General features: G+C 39.8%; 1 protein-coding gene and 1 pseudogene across 2 annotated transcripts in view; one reads left to right on the top strand and one right to left on the bottom strand.

Annotated features, from left to right (window-relative positions):
• Nucleotides 1-18,602, bottom strand: part of DTD1 (D-aminoacyl-tRNA deacylase 1) — a 192,029-nt gene that overhangs the window by 52,271 nt on the left and 121,156 nt on the right. The gene's annotated exons all lie outside the window — the stretch shown is intronic.
• Nucleotides 235-802, top strand: LOC308491233 (large ribosomal subunit protein uL13-like; annotated as a pseudogene). The gene has a single exon. The product of its transcript is annotated as a large ribosomal subunit protein uL13-like (transcript).

Raw genomic sequence — 18,602 nt, 5'->3', positions numbered from 1 at the left:
TTCCCACCAGCCAGATGGAAGAACCTCATAATCCATGGGGCAGTGGGTAGAGTGCTCAGAAAGGGAACAATAGCCCTAGATTGAGCAATGCTCTGGGCTCAGTAAATGCTCTGGGCTCAGTAAATCATAAAATGCTCTGGGCTCAGTAAATCATAAAAGAATCAAACTGATTCCAAGTAACTCAACTAAAAGCTCAAGAATATTCATAGGAGCTTCCCCAAGCAGCTGCCAAAGATGGTGGAGAAGCAGGTCCTGGTGTTTGGTGGCCGAGGCCATCTCCTGGGCAGTTGGGAGCCATTGTGGCCAAGCAGGTACTGCTGGACTGGCAGGTGGTGGTTGTGCACTGTGAGGGCATCAACAATGCTAGCAATTTCTACAGAAATAAGTTGAAGTACCTGGCATTCCTCCGCAAGATGATCAACACCAACCAATCTCGAGGCCCTGCCACTTCCAAGCCCTCAGCCGCATCTACTGTGCAAGGCATGCTGCCCCACAAGACCAAACGGGACCAGGCCACACTGGACCGCCTCAAGGTGTTTAATGGATCCCACCACCCTATGAAAAGAAAAAGCAAATGGTGGTTCCTGCTGCCCTCAAGGTTGTGCGTCTGAAGCTTCCACAGAAGTTTGCCTACCTAGGGAGCTTGGCTCATGAGGTTGGCTGGAAGTACCAGGCAGTTACAGCCACTCTGGAGGACAAAAGGAAGGAGAAGGCCAAGAACCATTATCAAAAGAAAAAGCAGCTCATGAGGCTATGGAAACAGGCCAAAAAGAATGTGGAGAAGATACGCAGATACACATAGGTCCTCAAGACCCATTGACTCCTGGTCTGAACCCAATAAAACTGACTGTTCATTCCTCATGCTTGGCCTGGTCTAGGATGTGGGGGACCCCCAGGGGCTGCTGTCCAGGGGCCACAGGCAGCCTGGGTCTTAGAAGGCTAGGAACACAGAAGGGGCCTTAGTCACTACTATTTAAGATATTTAAGATTTAAGATAGGTCTTTTTAAAAGTTTTGATGGCTCTAATAGCTGTGCAGGAATAATTTACCTATGACCTCGTTTATGAGAGTTTTAGGAAATCAACAGTTAGAACAGCCAGATTAGTTTCAATATTTGGAAGTGAGCTGGAAAATACAAAGTTAAGCTTCCCACATGGTGAGATACTATACGATACACTGCAGCTGTTAGGATATGAGAGAACGCTTAGGAGCAGGATGAGCCTGGTATTATACATGATATTTACACATGCATAGACTAGGACGGGCAGCCAATGAGTCATGGGCATTGCCCTTGTGCCTTCCCTGTACCTTGTTATCAGAAATGAATAAATTAGTTTTAAAGAAACAGAAGAATATTCATAGGAATACAAAAATATCCAGTACCTGAACTGTTTGAAATCTATCCAAACTTCTTAACCCACAAACGGCCAAAGGAGAGACTACAGAGAAAAAATAGGCCGTTACTCTCAACTAACTCGACACAGGAAGGCTTCAAGGGTACTGTCATCTAGGACTGGAAGGCACATCAAAGCACAGTCACATCTGTAATGCTGCCACTGTCAGCCACCTCCACTTAAGGGCTGTTGTTTGAGAAGTAGTGCAGTGAATCTTGTTCTACAATATTCTAAGCTACGAGCAAGTCTTAAGTATTCATTTGTCTCTAGGGCTGAAACAATTTAAAATAACTGAGGTGCTCACTTTCCCTTTTATGTTTTATAAAGCTTACCTTATTGAATAAAATTCTGTGTCATGGGATACAATTTTATTAGAAATGCCAATCTTATAAAAATAAATTGACTATTATAAAAATAAACTGACTATTAAAGATTTGAATGAGATTTACAAATCTTTGAGGTAACTTTAAACAAGCAGCTTGTTTGTATGTGAATCCTTAACAAAACAGTCACTATTTACCTTCAAACTGTCCATAAAAAACTTTCTCAGAATATTCTAATAAGATTGTGAAAGTATAATGACATTTTTTACTTTGTCATTTGCTCTATTTCTGTGAAAGAATCTTGGTATATTTATTTTATAAAATTAAATTTACATAGTTTTAATAGAAAATTTTCTATTATTATTTCTGTTGCATTATTATTCCTACAATATATTTCTATAACAATAATTATTATTATTTCTATTATATTATGTTCTATTTCTATTATAGAAAGAATATAAGACATAGCACCTTATCTCTCAATTCTATCAAAATTGCAGATTTTAGGATGAATAACCCAAACTGATCTTCATAATTATGATCACCATGTGTTGTAGTTTGCCCAGGACTAAGTTTACAGGTGCTGCCCCCTTCATTCTCAGAAGTGCCCCAAGTTTGGACAATATATTATAAGGTTGCCTGTTCATAATGGAAATGAACACATGGTACTTTCAAAAGTGATCAAATTCTCAAATACAAGCAGAAAAAGTGATTTACCTTAATATGTCCTAGAATGAAAAATGAGATTAGGGTAAAGGCCCAAAGTTTCCTGGTTGTCCATTTTCTATACAGTTTTCCAGGCATTTAAAAAAAAAAAAAAAAAAAAAAAAAAACCACTCACAAATGGACACATCCCACCCACCCCCAGCCCCTGCCTTCTGGTGTAAGATGACTTATTAAATCTTTACCAGCTGCTTCCATTTCCTTTACTTAACTATAAGGTTCCCTAGGGAAACTCAAAATTTTTTTATATCAAGTCTATACCGAATATTATAAATTACTCTATACATACATTTAATTTACAAGAATTCAACTACCTGGCATCAGAAAAAAAGAAAGAAATGGTGATTCCCATAGGCCTGGATATTCTGCCCACCACTGGCTTTGGTGAGTTTCTGCCTACAGGTAACGGTGACGGAGGGGGATGGCAGAAGGTGATGCTGCCCGACCATCTGGGGAGACCTGTGGATAGAACCCACAGGTCTCAGGCCCATCTATGACCTGAGCCTTTAGGGGCCAGGTAGGTAGGTAGTAAGGCTCCGTCAATGCCTTCCAGAAAGATACAGAAGAAGGAATGGAGAGTCACAAAGCAAAAATGACCATGGGAGAGTGAGGGGATTGATGAGCTTGTTTATTCAAACACGAGGACAACGAGAAAGAAGAGGAACAGTGGCCCACTGAATTGCCATCAATGACCCTTTAGGGCTTTCATCATACACACTGGGACATACCACATAGATTTACATAAATACAAACTTCACTATAGAGGCTGTCTACACAAAACCATAGGCTTCTTGAGGGATATTCCAGGGTCATTTGGGCCATATCTAATTTCTACCTTACATGATGACTCTGGAAACTGACCCATGCTCAGAGGAGAGTTGGCCACTACCGTGTTTCCCCGAAAATTAGACCTAGCCAGACAATCAGCTCTAATGCGCCTTTTAAAGCAAAAAGTAATATAGTAAAATAAGACCGGGTCTTATATAACATAACATAACATAACACCGGGTCTTACATTAATTTTTGCTCCAAAAGACGCATTAGAGCTGATTGTCCAGCTAGGTCTTATTTTTGGGGAAACAGGGTAATTTGCATCCCCACACGTACCAACCAAGGCATCTGAAACCAGGGGACTCAAAACTAGCACCTGCAGGGAGATCAGGAAGGTTCAACCACATGCGAAGAGGTCAAGTGTGAGAAGGGTAGTGCCTCCTACAAAAGAGGCAGCTGAAACTTGGGGGTGACAATTGTTGCCATCAGGCTATTCTATGTAGGCCCACGATGACCAAATTCTTGGATGTGGAGAGAAAAACTGAAAACCTAAACTCTTGAAAATGATGAAATCCAGTTTTTTGAAAAGGTACTGAATTGGCCAAATGTGTGTGGGTTCCATTTGTAAATTTTGGCCTCTAATATTCAGGTCACCATGCTTATTCAATTAATATGTCTGTACTGCCCATGGTTCCTAAGTGAACTTCTTGGGCATTCACCCTGCCTGATCAAATCCCCCCAAATAAAACTAAATAAAACTAATAAATAAATAAAACAAATAAAACTAAAAGCCTTAAAACAGTATCTCTTCCAGGCACAACAACCTGAGGTAAGCAGTAAGCTACATGAGCACAACACACGTTGCAGAGAGTTACGGAGGCAAAAATTAAATGCTACGCACAGACATCCTCAGACCTGATATAGTCACAAAGGTAAATTAGTTCATTTCCAAGGAGATGTGAGCTCTCCCTTCAACTGGAGAAACATAACCACCAAAGGACAGAGGGAAGGCCATGTTCAACCATCAGGTATAAAAACCAGTGTTATCAAAGAATGTAGGTACAATTGCTCTAACTGGGCAGAAAGAACCTTGAAGGTGCTGCGCTCTTCCTGACAGTGCCTCCTAGTTTCATGATGTCTAAACAGGAACAGGCACACACTGGCTCCAGGAGAACAATTTGTTCCCCCACCCCCTGACCTGATCAGGGGTCAAATGCCAAGAGCTAAGTGGGGTCACATCACTTACAGATGCTCCCTGGAGCATGAGGCTAAAGGAAACGGAAATTGGTTAGAAAGAAATATGTATTCTAAACTTACAGGATAGCAGGGAGTTTCTCTGATGTGTTTTTAAGAAACTTTTAAATATGAGTCCATTTTTTATGAGGAAGGTTTGATGATGCCCTTTAAAGGAAAGCCAGCCTCCTCCAAAAGACCAAAAAATCTTGAGCACATGGGATTTTATGTACTGTGTACATTTCTTTTCAAAGTGTCTTATTCTATAACAAAGCCTAAGAAATAACAGTCTGCACACTGCTAAGTCTCCATTTCAAAGTGTGTGAGACCAAGAGTCTGAAACGGTGGTGGAACAGAAAGCACTTTTTTCCTAGAGGTGACAGGAGAATGGCTCCAGAATTTCCACACAGCTGCGGCTTTGCCGTGGCAGTTCAGTTAGGGGAAACAGAAAGACGGGTAGAGGGGCTTGTCTTGGAAGCTGTATTTGCACTGCAAACCCATCACTTTGACTTACATTATACATGTATCTTGAGCAGCTTACAGGACTGATGGAGACCACGGAAGGTGGGGGCTAAATATCCCACAGCCACTCCTAGTGACACGGCGGGCGCAGGTGAGGGGGGCTGCATCTTTACCCAGATAGTAGTCCTAGAAAAGATTGCTCTCTTAGTCAATGCAGCTCAAAGTAAGGGCAGCACACTACTGCCTGCCCCGAGCTGTTTGTTCAGGTCTTTGAGGATGTAAGTACATACGAACAGAGTGTTCATAAATTTTTGCAATTTGACATTGCCGTGCATTTTTACTGTATTGGTCCCCAGTAGATTGGAAATTGAAAACAAAAAAATAACGAAAACAACTATAAAAAACATGGCCCTTTCCCAGAGACAAAGAAACACTGCTCTAACTAAACAATCCATTGTCTCCACTTAACTCTCTAGTAGGCTGGTCTGTAAGGAGAGGGTGGCCTCATGATCCTAAAATATCCAAAAATCCCTTCAGAGTTTACAAAAGTAAGAAAGGCCCCAGGGAATCACTAACACTGGAAAAGATCAGATGAGCCTATTATATTGGGGAAAATTAGCCAGAACTTGAAAATGGGGCCAAAATATGTCTGGGCACTGTTTCAGAATTGTCCTGGAGCACAGTCTACCAAGCCCAAGCTAATTCTCGGGGAGTACAACTTGTGTGACTTACTGTTTATTACTGATTAGGGCCCAGACCTTGTACAATTACATACTGAAGACTGAGAACCTGCACATGAGTTCTATAGAGACAGAGAAATCCCAGCGATGATGGTCTGATGGCCATTAACCAATTCATATTTACCTTAGCAACCTTATTCTAACATTCTGTAGCTGACTGCTCATTCCCATCAGTCTCTCACAGCCTCCCCTGATCCCACTGCCTTCTGACTGGCTTCCTCATCAGTGACTTAATTAAATCTGTGATATCTGCTCACTATACATTTATATGAGAATTAGGTTTTAACTTTTTAAAAATTATAATTCGACCATTACTATGGAAATCTCTATTTTCCCTCTGACCTCTCTCCCTCTAGGATGCAATGGATACATCCTATTTACCCTAACAATAGCATAAAATTATCAGTTAGAACAAAGACACAAAGAAACACATTTTAAATGAAAAAAATAATATCATTTGAGGAAAAATCTTGAACATTACTCTCTTTAAAACAAGTAACCAACAAGCCAATTAGCAAAATCACCTCGCTGTATATAAAAACATTTTTATTTAAACAAAATTTATTTCAACAAATGTACTTTCTTGCTCTCTTGAGATCAAAACACTTTACTACATCAATTAATTCTCATAGGATTTTCCCATAGGGAGATGTGGAGAAAGATATGTAAATAGAAAAAAGTATCGAATACAACAATGCATTAAAAAGATTATTCATCACGACCAAGTGGGGTTCATGCCCGGGACACAAGGATGGTTCAACATTCGCAAATCCATCAATGTGATACATCACATAAACAAAATAAAGGACAACAATCATATGATTCTATCAATTGATGCAGAAAAAGCATTTGATAAAATACAACATCCATTTATGATTAAAACACTTAATAAAATTGGTTTAGAAGGAAAATAACTCAAAATAATAAAGGCCATATATGACAAGCCCTCAGCTAATCTCATAATTAATGGTGAAAAGCTGAAGCCCTTTGCTCTACGTTCAGGAACACGACAAGGTTGTCCCCTATCACCTCTGCTTTTCAACATAGTGTTGGAAGTCCTTGCCAGAGCAATCAGGCAAGAGAAAGAAATAAAAGGTATCCAAATTGGGAATGAAGAAGTTAAAATATCACTCATTGCAGATGACATGATGCTATATATAGAAAACCCTAAAGACTCCACCAAAAAGCTATTAGAAACAATCAATGAATACAGTAAAGTTGCTGGCTACAAAATCAATGTACAAAAGTCCATTGCTTTCCTATATACCAACAATGAAATCTCAGAAAAAGAAATAGAAAAAAACAATTCCTTTTGCAATTCCAGCAAAAAGAATAAAATACCTAGGAATAAACTTAACCAAGGATGTGAAGGATTTATATGCTGACAACTATAAGACATTTTTGAAAGAAATTGAAGAAGACACAAAGAAATGGAAAGACATTCCATGCTCATGGATTGGAAGAATCAACATAGTTAAAATGGCCATATTACCCAAAGACATATACAGATTTAATGCAATCCCCATCGAATCCCAATGGCATTTTTTAAAGAAATAGAACAAAAAATCATCAGATTTGTTTGGAACCACAAAAGACCCCGAATAGCCAAAGCAATATTAAAAAAAACACAAAAACAATACTGGAGGTATCACACTCCCTGATTTTTGCTTGTACTACAGGGCTACAATAATCAAAACACCTTGGTATTGGCGGAAGAACAGACACATAGACCAATGGAATAGAATTGAGAACCCAGAAATAAAATCACATAAATATGGACAGATAATTTTTGACAAAGAAGCTAAAAGCATACAATGGAGGAAAGACAGCCTCTTCAATAAATGGTGCTGGGAGAATTGGATAGCCACGTGCAAAAGAATGAAACTGGACTGCTATCTGTCACCATGTACCAAAATTAATTCAAAATGGATCAAAGACTTAAGCATAAGACCTGAAACAATAAATTCCATACAAGAAAAGAGGTACTAAACTTATGGACCTTGGGTTCAAAGAGCATTTTATGAATTTGACTCCAAAGGCAATGGAAGTAAAAACTAAAATAAACGAATGGTATTATATGAAACTTAAAAGCTTCTGCACAGCAAAAGAAACTATTGACAAAATAATGAGGCAACCAACTGAATGGGAGAAGGTTTTTGCAAACAGTGCCTTTGATAAGGGGCTAATATCCAAAATATACAAGGAACTCATGAAACTCAACAACAAAAAACAAACAACCCAACTGAAAAATGGACAGAGGATCTGAAGAGACATTTGTCCAAAGAGGACATACAAATGGCAAATAGACATATGAAGAAATGCTCAACATCGCTAATCATCAGAGAAATGCAAATGAAAACCACAATGAGATATCACCTCACCCCAGTCAGAATGGCTTTCATAAACAAGACAAATAGTAACAAGTGTTGGAGAGGCTGTGGAGAAAAAGGAACCCTCATCCACTGTTGGTGGGAATGAAGACTGGTGCAGCCGCTATGGAAGGCAGTGTGGAGGTTCCTCAAGAAATTACGAATAGAATTACCATATGACCCAGCAATTGCTCTCCTGGGTATCTACCCAAAAAATCTGAAAACATTTCTCTATAAAGACACGTGTACTCCAATGTTCATTGCAGCTTTGTTTACGGTGGCCAAGACATGGAAACAACCAAAATGTTCTTCGATAGATGAATGGATAAAGAAGTTGTGGTATACATACATAATGGAATACTATTCGGCGTTAAGGAAAGATGTTATAGGAGCATTTGTGACAACATGGATGGATCTTGAGAGTATAATGCTAAGTGAAATAAGTCAGACAGAAAAAGCAGAGAACCCTATGATTTCACTGATATGTGGTATATAAACCAAAAACAACAAAAGAACAAGACAAATAAATGAGAAAAAAAAACTCATAGACACAGACAATAATTTAGTGGTTACCAGAGGGTAAGGGGGGTGGGAGATGAAGGTAAGGGGGATCAAATATATGGTGATGGAAGGAGAATTGACTCTGGGTGGTGAACACACAATGGGATTTATAGATGATGTAATACAGAATTGTACACCTGAAATCTATGTAAATTTACTGACAACTGTCACCCCAATAAATTTAATGAAAAAAAAAGAAAAAAGTTCAGTTTACAATTAAGATATTTTTAGACATTTTAATCTCAAATCCTGAACAACTTACAAACATGTATATATGTAGACACATGGATGTGTGTGCACGCGTTCACACACACACACACACTACTCCATGCTTTTACTGTACCTTCTTGTTAAGAGTCCCTAAGGAACATTCCCTTTTGTTGAGACCAAGAGACCAGCTAATACCTATTTGTATCAAGACGTACTTTCTTTGTTCACCAGACTACCCCGATAGTAGTTAAAGCCTGTGTAGGCCTGAAATCAGTGCTGTGCAACAGGAATAAAACACAAGCCACAAATATGTAATTTCAAATTTTCTAGTAAGTACATTAAGAAAGTAAAAAAGTAAAATTAATTTTAATATATTATATTATATAGTCTATATAAAAATTATTGAGATATTTTACCTACTTTTTATACTAACTTCTCAAAACCCAGTGGGTACTCTGAGTATAGCACATCTCAATTGGGACTAGACACTTCAAGAGACAGGGAGAATGCTCCACCTTCCCAAGCTCCTGACCACCCTTACTGTGCCATCATCCCCAGGCCCTGCTCACGCATGCTAAGGCTGCTCATGCATGGCTGGATCTAGAAAGGTGTTCCTTGTACCACAATCTCCACAGACAGACACACTCACAAGCCCTCTGTCTAGGTGCTGGTGCTGAAGCCTGGGCCTGGGGTCCATGGGGAAGTTCTGTTGTGCCTCTGGTTCCCGAGGACCAGCAGGCTATGAAGAGAGCTGCGGGCAGAAGCTTTGAGAAGCTGTCACCCTCCACTCACTCTTCGGCCAGGTCCCCTTTACTCTTCTTGGCTGGAAAGGAGGCAGCATTAACATGTGTACATGCACGCATACTCACACATGTGCACACGCTGAGTGTTATCATGTATAGTAAGATTTTCTGTGGCAAGGTCTACTTGTCAAGAGAGAAAAGAGCCAGCTCTAAGCTCCGCCCTCAACACTGGATCAGTCTCCAACAAGACTAACACATGATGCCTTGAGGAGGGATTCTTGTAACAAAGGGCCACCAGTTTACCTTGAGAAGAACCACTTACTCTTTCAGGCAACCAATGCTCCATTTTTAGTCTTGGTGCTATTAGACTGCACAGTACCATTTGGCCACAGGATGTGGCACGTCCCCAAGACATTTACCACCACAACTTGGTGTACTGGATAAGACCAGATGCATATATGAGACAGCAAGTGAGATTAGGCCCAGACATAGAGTTTTCAAGAAATAATCTCTGCTAATGCATTCAGAGTGATTTTACTTAGACAACAGCCATGTGTAGTTTTAAACAGCTAAAGAGGTTGTTTAAACTGAAGAACTAAGACCAAGCAGGTCTCTGGTTTACCCTAATGAATTACCATGTGCTTTATGCCACAAAACTCTCGTTGTGAAAATAACTGAAATCCTGATAATGTCTGAGGAAGCAAAGAAGACTGGAATCACCTGAAGTCTGTACTCTCTCATGAAGATATTAACTACTTAAAGGTGATGGACATCAGGTGAAATACAACAAGAACAACAAAATGTGCAGGAGGCTACCCAAGAGCAGGCACTTTCTACCCACACTACCCTCAGGTCTGGACTCACGCTGTTTAGCCCCTTCAGTAGCTGGCTCAATGGAGCACACCTGATGGGTATGATGCCAACACTCAGAAATACTTCACCAGCTAAATACGAAACATTCAATTAAAATACGTAAATGTACCACTAAAAAAATTTAAAAGAACTCAATTACAAAGGCAGCACTTCCTTTCAGAGGCTTAAACTACAGAGGCTAATTACAGAGCACTGAGTTACACTGCTTCTTTGGGTATAATTCACACAAAATGCTTTTTCCGCCTAGAAATGCACTCCACTTGATCTGCCTCAGAGAACAGAAGTAAAAGGTCATTTTCTGTGTTATTTTTCCCTAGGATTAGCTATTAATCTAGCTCCTTGGAGGTAACTTCCTACATGGTCAAAGCATCATATCTCATTTTTTAAAAGTAATGGGTCCTCCGCTCATAAAGAAGGCCCAATACTCCTTTTGCCTTTTCAGAATCAACCATGACACCTTGAACTGCCTCACGCCAGAAGCAAACCCACCCATTAGACCGGCTACCTGTTTGACAGGCAATCAAAGGAAAAAGATTCTATTCTATTCCAAAAGACATTACTACAAGGAGAATACATAAAGTAGTAGAAAAGAGATTTTATCTTTTAATTTTCTTTTTGCCTTCCAATTGCAATGATGCTCTTCATAAAGAGATCATTCCAGGTACTAAAGAAGGGCAACGCCCTCAAATGAACCTCAGAGTGGGAAGGCAAATCCACCCCCATGAACACAGGGTATGCCTGGCAATGGCTGCCTCTAAAAGTACAATTGTCTGGTGTTGCCCCCGATACAGGGAGAGTTCCAAACTCTCTGGTTGGTAATAACCCTGTTAGTTCTCCACTCAGAGTCAACAACTGTTAAATCTCTAGCATCAAACCACAACTGCTAATAGCAGCTCACTTAGCTTTTATTCTCTAGGAAAAAGAGAACTGAAGAAAACCACACTCATTAAGCCAGCCCCCTTTTCCAGTTTAGTCTCAGCTAAAGGCTCTATCACTCATGGTTCCACCAGCACAGACGGTCAAATGGAAAACAGTATGCACAAGAAGGGTTCAAACAGCTCAAACACCAGCAAATGAGCAGGACACAGGCTCAAACACCAGGACACAGGCTCGTCAACACCAGCAAATGAACTTAGAACACTGGGCTAAGAAACAAACTCTTCCATTTGTAGAACATATTTAAGATTCCAATGATGCTAGGCCCTTGGCATTTTGTCTCTAACATCTGCACACTCCATTCTTTTAAGTTATTTTAAAGGAGCTCAGTGTCACTATTTTCTGGAAGGGAAAGTACACCTGTGGTACATGTATGCTTCTCTATTCAAGTGAAGGGAGGTGGAGGGCTTATCAAGTCCCCTTATCTTCAATTCAGTCATTCTCACGCAAAGCAGATCTCCTAACATAGGGCAACCCTCATGGCTGAGCTAAGTCACTTCCATCCACCTTCTTCCCATAGAGACGTGTTGTTTTAGCTCATTATCATGTTATGCAAGTGCTCAGATTCATTGGATGCTTTGGGGAAAACACGAACTCTCACCTTTCACTACAAGCTACCACATTCCTTGCTCATTTATTACCATTCATATTCCCCAGTTAAGTAGCACTTGCAGAATAAGTGTATTAATATTATTACTGGTGAATGTTAATTTCCTCCAATATCACTGATTAGTTACTGGTGGTTCACCGAGGCCTTGAGTTCACTTCCTTTGTCTGGGGTGCTAACTCGAACCCCAAATCTGACATCCTACTGACACCTGAATGCATCTTGTGACCTGTTCTAGAGGGCCAGCAGTACCTCAGGGATGCCCACAGCCTAGTAAAAGACACCTGAATGTGACATCAGACCCTCAGAAGAACATCCAATCCAACAGGACATCACAGACTCAATTGAAGCTGGGGTTCTAATCTCAACAGCATCCTCAGACTCAACATGGAATAGCTTTAACCTGGGCCTTCCTGGGGAATTTCTTGAACAATAGCTAAATCTGCTCTCACTTTCCACCTACTTGAATTCCATCCCTCTTCATCTATTAACTATGAACAGACTGTGAAGATAGGGTGTGGGGTGGGGATAGGGGCTGCTGTGGGTGTGCGAGCAGGTTTCTGTGTTGGGAGGAGTGTCTTATGAGTCATTACTATGTGTGAGGATAGTGATGAACTCTAATGTCTGTTATAATTCAGAATTTATTTGTGCCAACTGGTAATTTGTTTCAAACTCCCCTTATTCCCTGATACCTGAAACACGAAACTTAATTTGTTGACAAAACAGTACCCCCTCTGGTCTTAGAATTCCTTAAAACACTACCAATATTGTCTAGTCCAGCTCTGTTCAACAGAATTATCTGTGACAATGGGACTGTTCTCTTTTACTGTTTAACACAGTAAGTGGCTATCAAACACCAGAAATGTGGCTAATGCAACTCAATGAAATGTGTAACTATAGTTCATTTTAGTTAATTTAAATAGCCACTGTGGCTAGTGAACACTGTACTGGACAGCATAGGTTTAGATAATGTCCCTTACAAATTCTCTGGAATGGACACTTATGTACTTACCCAAGTCTCTTCGATGGCAGAGTGGACAAGCAAAACAGGAACTGATATCCTTCCAGACATGCTTCCCGACAGCCTTCACTATGCCCTGACTGCCCTAAGAAAGAGTTCTACACTCTCCTTGATCATCGTCCTCTACAGGAGTTTCTTTCTTTTTTTTTTAAATTTATTGGGGTGACATTTGTTAGTAAAATTACATAGATTTCAGGTGTACAATTCTGTATTACATCATCTATAAATCCCATTGTGTGTTCACCACCCAGAGTCAGTTCTCCTTCCATCACCATATATTTGATCCCCCTTACCCTCATCTCCTACCCCCACCCCCCTTTACCCTCTGGTAACCACTAAACTATTGTCTGTACAGTAGTTTCTCAACCTCACCACTACTGACGTTTACAACTAGATAATTCTTTGCTGTAAGGGAAGTCCTGTGTATTTTTAAATGTTTAGCAGCATCCCTGACCTCTACCCACTAGAAGCCAGTAGCATTTCACCCTTCCCCGGTTATAACAATCAAAAATGTCTCCAGACAAGGCCAAATGTACTCAGGGTGCAAAATGGCTGGGAACCACTGCTCTAGGAATAACTTTAAAAAACAAACACAAACAACAAGAGCAACAATAAAAACACCATTCTTAGAATTTCTGTAAGTCTCAGTTTATTTTATAAGAGTAGGCTACTCTTTTAGACTTGCCCTCAGTTAACTGTCCTTTCACCTACCCGTTGCACATACCTGTTCAAACTCTAAGTCTGGGCTCTGCCCTGTTTTCCTGAGGTTCCTGCCCAGCTAAGCACATAGGCTGAGTGCCCAGCTGACCTTCTGTTTGGGGAGAGGCACACTGGAAACCAAAGTGACCTAACTATAAAACGAACTACCCACAAACTTGGGTTAATCTACTCCAGCCAGCATTCTGAATGATGGACAGGCAACCAAAGACAGCCAGACATCTGAGGGAGCATCCATAGCTTAAAAGAGAAGGATCAAGTAAAATAAACAAACAACTGACTCTGAGCAAACAGAAAATTCAGCACATGAAACAAGAAAAAAATCCAATTAGTACCTTCAGAAAGCATCAAGAAAATATAATCCCCTAAAAAAATAACCAAATAAAAAGCATCATCATAATAATAATAATCGAAGAGGAAGAGGAAGAAGAAAAAGGAGAAGAACAACAAGAAGAACAAGGAGAGAGAGAGGAGAGAGAGAGAGAGAGAGAGAGAGAGAGAGAGAGAGAGAGAGAGAGAGAGGCAAGAGATTCCCAATTTGAGAAACCCTAGATTAGAGATTACCTCATAGAAATGGCGGCATGATGTGAGCCTCTAGAAATCGCCCCTAAAATTTATAACAAATTGAACAGCTATAATTCCACAAAGGACTCCCTGCACAGCAGACAGGGAAAACTAAGAGACCTGCAAATGAAACCATCTAAAGGTGGGAAAACTGGGTGAGCGGGGGAAGAGGGAAGGGGAAGGGCGGAGACGTGAGCTGCGCGGAACGCAGGAGGATGCAGACTGGAGTTTGGAGCTGCAAGCTCCCTGCATTCGGGAGATACCACAGTCACGGGTCAGGGAAGAATTCGAACCGCTACTGCTCCGCTTATAGCATATAACATGGCTGAACACAAAGCTCATGGCAGAGACGTCGGAGCAAAGACTGAGGGAAGAAGGATGAGAATGGTGATTTAAGCCCTTACTGCCAATCAAAGAACAGAAGGCATAGGCACTGAGTCCAGTCCACCCCTTCCCACCCTTCCAGAGCTCACCCCAATCTACCCTCTCAGTCCTAGAAGCTGAACGGTACCAGTGTCACATAAAAAGAACAAAATATTTGCAGTTCTGAACTGTGGCCTGTGGCCACACGGCCTAAGTAGTTCCAGTGAAAGGGAGAAAGCCTTGGGTGCAGGATTGGCTATGCTGGTGGTCACCACCATTGCTCAGAGCCACCTCTCACAACCCACCCCGCCCTGCCCCCACCTATCTGGGTGGATCTCTGCAGGTGTAAACAGAGCCGCTGAAACACACAGGCTCTGTAACTGGTGCAGAAGAGCTTTGGAACCTCAGAAGCTTTCCACATCCCCCTACACGGAGGCAGTACCGAGACTCAGGCGATCTATTCACAGAGGAGAGCACACCTTCCAGGGAACCCCCCACCCCATTGTGTGAGAAGCTGGCACAGTGCAGAGAAAATGTAACAGTACAGTGTGAGAGAGAATAAAAGTCTGCAGTCGGAGAGAAAACAGCAATCTACCAACATTTACTGAAAAACAAAAGACAGACCTCTTCCTATCAACCTATTGCAGAACCCACTCTTCTAGATGTGTAGGAATAGAAATAATAATTCATTAATTGCCATGAATGACCAAGGTAACAAGGCAGCTAAGAAAGAAAATGAAAAGTCTCCAGAATATGAACTTAAAGATATGGAAATACGTGACTTATGACAGATAATTCAAGATTGCAGTTCTTAAAAAACTCAATGAGATGCAAGAAAACACAGACAGGCAGTTTAATGAACTCAGAAACACAAAGAACAAAATGAACATTTTGCCAAAGAGATTGAAATTTTAAAAAAAGAAACAAATAGAATTTCTGGAGATGAAGAACTCAATAAAAAAAAATGAAGAATAAAATAGCCAGCTTAGCTAATATAATTGACCAGATGGAGGAAATAATCAGTGACATCGAAGATAGAAATCTGGAAATGGCACACATGGAAGAAGAGAGAGACTTGAAAGTTAAAAGAAATGAAAAAACTCTATAAGAATTTTTTGACTCCATTAGAAAAAGCAATATAAGAATAATGGGCATACCAGAAGCAGAAAAAAGGGAGAATGGAACAGAGATAATATTCAAACAAATAATCGATGAGAACTTCCCAAACTTGTGGAAAGAACTGGATCCTCATATCCACAAGGCAAATAGAACATCTAATTACCTCAATTCCAATAGGCCTTCTCTAAGGCACAGTGTACTGAAGATGTCAAAAATTAATGACAAAGTAAGAATCCTCAAGGCAGCCAGGGAAAAGAAGACGCTAACCTACAAAGGAAAGCCCATTAGATTATCATTAGATTTTTCAGCAGAAACTCTACAAGCCAGGAGGGAGCAGAATCAAATATTCAAACTATTGAAAGAAAGAAACTATTAGCCAAGAATAATAGATCTAGAAAAGTTATTCTTTAGATATGAAGGAGGAATAAAGACCTTTCCAGACATACAGAAGCTGAGGGAATTTTCTAACACATGACCTGCACTACGAGAAATACTGAAGGAGGCTATTCAACCTGAAACAAAAACGCAAAAGAATAAAAAACCATGAGTAGTATTACGAACACACAGACAGAAGCAGGAAACAGCAAATCCTATACCAAATATGACACTATACACTTAAACATAACATACAGGGTAAAGAAGAAAAAACTCTTTAAAAAAAAAAGGGAGGAAAAAGACAACTTGCTACTACAGCACAGAAATCAACTCACAGCATAAATAGGGATAATTTGTGATAACAAAAACATAAACGGGGAGAGAGTAAAAGTCTGACCTGGCACAAGAGAATGGAGAAAGTAAGAAACCTGAAAAAATGGAATACTCTAAATATGAAAGTTTCTTTTACATAAACTTAATGGTAACCACTCAAAAAAAAAAAATACAGTACTGAAATATATAGCATTAAAAAAGAAGAAACAGAGGGAAAAAAATATACCACCACACTGAAATAATATACAGCAACAAAAAGGCAAAGAAACAACGGAGACACAGTCCTACCAGAAAATCAGAGAATGACAGGAAATGCTCATATATCAATAATCACCCTAAATGTAAATGGACTGAACTCATCAATAAAAAGGCACAGAGTAGCAGATTGGATCAAAAAACGAAATCCATCCATATGCTGTCTCCAATAGACACATCTCAGCAACAAGGGCAAGCATGGACTCAAAGTGAAAGGGTGGAAATTGACACTCCAAGCAAATGGTGTTCAGAGAAAATCAGGTGTAGCTGTACTGATAGTAGATGAAACAGACTTCAGGATAAAACAGGTAACAAGAGACGAAGATGGACATTCCATATGGTAAAGGAGACTATACAACAAGAAGACATAACAGTCATCAATAATTATGCCCCCAATCAGGGAGCACTGAAATGTACCAAGCAACTACTAACAGAACTAAAGAGAGAAATTGACCAAAACACAATTATACTAGGGGACTTAAGTACATCATTGACAGCTATGGACAGATCATCCAAACAGAAAATAAAGAAAGAAATATCAGCCCTAAATGACACATTAGATGAAATGGACATAATTGACATATACAGAGCACTTCATCCTAAAACATCAGACTATACATTCTTTTCGAGTGCACATGGAACATTCTCAAGAATAGACCATATATTGGAACATAAAACTAGCCTCAGCAAATTTTAGAAGATTGAAATCATACCAAGCATATTCTCTGATCACAAGGCTTTGAAATTGGGTATCAACTGCAAAAAGAAAGCAGGAAAAAACACAAATATGTGGAGATTAAACAACATACTTTTAAACAATGACTGAGTCAAATAAGAAATAAGAGATCAACAAGATACATAGAAAAATGACAATGAAAATACATCCTACCATAATTTTTGGGATGCAGCGAAAGCAGTTTTAAGAGTGAAATTTACATCATTACAGGCCTATCTCAGGAAACAAGAAAAATTCCAGATAAATAACCTCACATTACACCTTAAAGAACTAGAAAAAGAAGAACAATGAAACCCAAAGTCAGCAGAAAGAAGGAAATAATAAAAATCAGAGCAGAATTAAATGAAATAGAGAACAAAAAGACAATAGAAAAAATTAATGCAACGAAGAGCTGGTTCTTTGAAAAGATTAATAAAACTGACAAACCCTTGGCTAGACTTACTAAGATATAGAGAGAAAAGACACAAATAAACAAAATCAGAAATGAAAGGGGAAATTACCACAGATGCCACAGAGATACAAAAGATCATCCAACAATACTTAAAGGACTATATGCCACCAAATTCAATAACCTAAAAGAAATGGACAAGTTCTTGGAAACTCATGGCCTATAATAGGCTGAATCATGAAGAATTGAAAAATCTAAATAGACCGATCAACAGTAAGGAAATTGAAACAGTCATCTAAAAATTTCCCAAAAGCAAAAGTCCAGGACCAGATGGCTTCACTAGTGAATTCTACCAAACATTCAAATAGGATCTAATACCTATCCTACTCAAACTCTTCCAAAAAAATGAAGAAGAGACAATCTCCCTAACTAATTTTGTGAAGCCAACGTTACCCAGATACAAAAACCTGGTAAGGCTAACATAAAAAAAGAAAATTACAGACCAATATCTCTAATGAATACAGATGCAAAAATACTAAACAATAGAAACAATAAACAATAGGGATAATTTGATGTAATGTGATTTGGCCAAGGCATTCATGTCATGTTTGTACAGGCTGTTTGCCAGTGCAGGGGCGCACGCTCCTCTGACTTGGTAGGGGGCCACTGATCACACCCTGCGTTGATCTGGGGGCCTACCCAGCACACCTAGAGCTGCGTTGCCAGGGGCACCCTGGTGCCTGGCCCCCACCTCCACAGGCCATAGAGGGTTTTTGCAGCAGCAGAC

This window comes from Rhinolophus hipposideros (assembly GCF_964194185.1).
Source record: "Rhinolophus hipposideros genome assembly, chromosome: 22".
NCBI classification, from domain to species: Eukaryota; Metazoa; Chordata; class Mammalia; order Chiroptera; family Rhinolophidae; genus Rhinolophus; species Rhinolophus hipposideros.
This window is presented reverse-complemented; position numbering and strand designations above follow the sequence as displayed.